This window comes from Otolemur garnettii, unplaced genomic scaffold, assembly GCF_000181295.1.
Source record: "Otolemur garnettii isolate 467f Iridium unplaced genomic scaffold, OtoGar3 scaffold00331, whole genome shotgun sequence".
Taxonomy (NCBI): Eukaryota; Metazoa; Chordata; class Mammalia; order Primates; family Galagidae; genus Otolemur; species Otolemur garnettii.
The window spans coordinates 139596-143783 of NW_003852726.1; the positions used below are offsets into that span (position 1 = coordinate 139596).

The 4188-nt window shown below is 38.5% G+C and overlaps 1 long non-coding RNA gene across 1 annotated transcript in view; it reads left to right on the plus strand.

The window, feature by feature from the left end:
• Positions 1-2776: 2776 nt before the first annotated feature.
• The window catches only part of LOC111722726, a 15667-nt gene continuing 14255 nt past the window's right edge, over positions 2777-4188 (plus strand). Inside the window, exon 1 of the long non-coding RNA XR_002771423.1 lies at positions 2777-2878. This is a non-coding gene — a long non-coding RNA (uncharacterized LOC111722726). The remainder of the gene's footprint in view (positions 2879-4188) is intronic.

Below are 4188 nucleotides of genomic sequence, written 5' to 3' on the forward strand. Positions count from 1 at the left end.
GATCTCCTCTGACACTATTTGGATACCCTTGATTGCCTTCTTTTGCTTAATTGAGATAGCTAAGACTTCCATTACTATGTAAAATAGCAGTGGAAACAGTGAGCATCCTTGCCTGGTTCATGATCTGAGTGGAAATTTTTTTAATTTTACACCATTCAATATGATATTGGCTGTGGGTTTGTTGTAAATGTCCTCTATCAGATTAAGAAATGTCCCTTCTATGCCTGTTTTCTGAAAGGATGCTGGATATTATCAAAGGCTTTTTCTGCATCAGTTGAGGGAATCATATGGTCTTTGTTTTTTCTTTTACTGATGCAGTGTATTTTATTTATAGATTTGCACATGTTGAACCAGCCCTGTAACCCTGGAATAAAACCAACTTGATCATGGTGTACAATTTTATTGATGTGTTGTTGAATTCTGTTTGCTAAGATCTTACTGAATATTTTTGCATCAATATTCATTAATGATATTGGTCTATAATTTTCTTTCTTTGTTGAATCCTTTCCTGGTTTTGCTATCAGGGTGGGAAGGACTGGGCAGTGGGCATCATCTATAAAGTTATCACTTAACCTTGGAATACCTACATGGGTCAATGTGACCCTTCAGGGTTCCTGATTTTACAAAAGTGTTTTTAAAGGCCTTTGCTAACCCCTAGATTTTTTTTTATGTCACCATTTTTCTTTTTCTAGAATAGTGTTTCCTAAACTCTAGTTATTTTAATATTACTGTCAAGATTTTTTCCCTATCTTTAGTTATGCCCTATTATTTTTTAATTTAAGATTTCTTCTAATAGTCAATTCCCTTTGGCCTTGTCCCAAACAATAATAATCATGAAATAATACGATTTTGTGTTTGTTATTTCTCCCAAGACACATTAAAATAAGTGCATAATTTTAAAAATTACAAGCACTATCACAGAGGATAAAAAAATCATTCTCTACACCTCTAGTGGCATGGTTACCATATTTTTTTGTTATTAAATCATAGCTGTGTACATTAATACAGTCATGGGGTACAGTGTGCTGGTTTTATATACAACTTGAAATATTTTCATCAAACTGGTTAACATAGCCTTCATGGCATTTTCTTAGTTATTGTGTTAAGACATTTATATTCTACATTTAGAAAGTTTCACATGTACCCTTGCAAGATGCACCATAGGCATGGTCCCACCAATCACCATCCCTCCACCCATCCTCCTCCCTTCCCTCCTCTCCCTCTCCCCTTTCCCCATATTCTTGGGCTATAATTGGGTTATAGCTTTCATATGAAAGCTATAAATTAGTTTCATAATAAGGCTGAGTACATTGGATACTTTTTCTTCTATTCTTGAGATACTTTGCTAAGAAGAATATGGTTACCACATTTTGAAGGCACATTTTCTAATTACTGCCTTCATGAGTTGAAAAAATTAACTTTGGTCTATTTATTAATTTGAAAGTCTCTTTTTTCTTTTAAAATCAATTATTAGGTGCTTAGTATGTGTTAGGCACTGACCTTGACACATGTTTGCTTACTATTTCATTTAATTCTTTCAATAAATGTTGAGATAGCTTTTCCTATTGCTGCAAGCACTTGCAGCTCATTCCCCTGCCCTCTCCTGTTTCCCCACCCTCTGCCATTCCTCTGCCCTCTCTTCCAGCCTGTTCCCCTGCCCTATGGGCTTTCCCAGCCCATTCCCATACCCCCCCAGAGTCAAAGCACGGGAAGTCCCAAGTTTCAAAACCCCCTCACCAAGTTCTCAGTGGATGAACAATGGTGGAAATCCACCAAGTCTGTATTAATCATGGTTACATACTATACCCATTGTGATTTAAGATATATCCATTGTCAACCAAAGCTATATTAATCATTGTTACATAACTGTAACCATTGCTGTATCTGTGACTATCCAAGGTGTAACCCTTCCCCCAACCAGCCACGTTTCACTTCTGTAGTATGCTTGCACAAAATTTATATAAGGCAACCTGCCCTCTACTGGGATGGGATGTCTGTCTCAGAGCAACAGTCCCCTGCACAGCTTTAATAAATCTCCAATTGAATTGCACATAAGGGGGGTCTGAGTCTATACTTTCAGGTTGCAGGGGTACAACATTTTGGCGGCCCCAGTGAAATTAATCGGACCCCCACCTGAGCCCACTGCTGGCCAACAGCTCTAGGGGAAGTCCTCGGGGGGAAGCTACCCCTCTGCCTCGAGAGCTCTTGGACATGTAGATTTGGGGCACAGGTTCCTAAATTTCTCAATTCAGTAAGTCTGTCTGGATCTCTAGAAAATCTGGGGAACTAGACTGACTGGACACAGTGAAATTCTGTTCCTGAGGCAGAGGGGAGATGTCCCACTATCTCTCTAGTATAGGTTTGGTTTGTTTGTTTTTGTGTTGTCATGATTGCAGCTTCTTATTAGACTGTTTTGATATTAGCAGTCTTTTGGACTGTTTGGATTTGCAGGCTAGTCCTTGAACTTTACTGTACAGTTTTGCTCTGGAATCTTAGTCTGTTTAGCAGCATGCTATTTAAATTTACTCCTATCTTTCTGACATGGCCCTTTTGTACTTCCTCATTACATTTTGACACTGTAGTACAAATAACCCACTTGCATTGAAGATCCTCTCTTTCCGGCAATTAAAAAGTTAATACAAAGTTTGTTAAAACTGTTCCTCTTTTTGCCTGCCAAAACTGTGGTTGCTATGTTACAAATAGCTTTGAGATAAGGTATCAGCTCTCAGCAGGAGACCCAAGGTCAATTACTCATTTGGAACAAAAAAAAAAAAAAGAGAGAGAGTCCTACTTATTTCTTAAAACAACAGCCATTTTCCTTCTGAATTAGCATTATTCTGTTTGGCTATTAAATTCACCTGTGAACCCACCTCCTGAGGTAAGCCACATTAATATCTATTTCTAGCTAGTGTCTGCAGATGTTAATGTAACTATTAACATTATTCTGTTGTGCTTATTTGATATGAATTATTGTAAAATATGTAACTGTTTGTTAAATTCATGTTTAAAATTTGAACAGATTTGTATAAAAACCCTTAGAAACTTCCAAGAGAAGACCAAAGAGACAATAACTTTAAAGAGGGACCCCACTTTGCCAGGCTATTGACCTATCAGAGACTCTCAGAGGTGTGTAAAAGCATGTGTTGGTAGAACAACACAACCAGTGGGGAACCTCAGCCCTACTGACCTGTCAGGGACTCTCAGAAATGTGTGTTAACACCCATCACCAGAAACGCCATTAAAATGAAAACAGGGGTCCAATTAACCCCTGGGGTGTTAGATCACCCACAGGCCTGTTAAAAAGTGTATAAGAATGTCATCTGGTTCTGATTCTAAGAGTACAAGAGTATAAGAGTAAATGTAGACTATTAGACTTTGTTCATGTCGGGCCTGTGTCTGTCTTGTTGTTTTGTGTCATTTGTTCAATGTTTATTAGAAGATTAGTCTCATCCTAAAATAAACAGTCTTGAAAACATCTGTGAGTGGATTGCAGATCTTTTCTTTCAAGGAACACTTCAAGACTTCACTCCTTCTGAAACTGCCTTATTTACCTACTTACTCTTATGTATCTACACACCTCACCTTCTGGTGCATCTTTAGCCTGGCAGTCATTAGTCTCTTCATCCTTATTATTGGTATTAGGCTTGGTGGCCCTGAACCCCCCAGACTAGTCCTCCAGGGAGCACGTGACCTTATTCATACTTCTGTCCCCACCTAGTTCTAATTCTTCTACATCTCCCTAACTCTTGATGCACCTTCCTTGCCGGACTTTGGGCCCCTACTTTTTCCATCGCCTGAGAAAGACTAAAAACACTCTTGAACTGTATAAATACCCCAGCAACTTGTCTCTTCTGTTCTCCCACTATCAAGTGTTGTTACTCAGACTGTCTTTTCTTTCAGAATTCTCATGATTAACATTTACCTGATTGTAATACACTTAGTTGCCATCAGTCAAGAGAAAGTAATTGAGTAAATTTTTATAATAATATTATCCCCTGGTGGGTCCAAAATTCCCACCCTGTTAACTTGCTAATACATTTATTTTGTCATCCAAACATATTTCCTATTAAGCCTTCATTCTCACTTATGCAGGTAACAAGGTTGCCGCTGGCAACAGCAATGACAACTCGTTAAAAATTTAGACATAGTGGCTCGGTGCCTATAGCTCAACTGGCTAAGGCGCCAGCC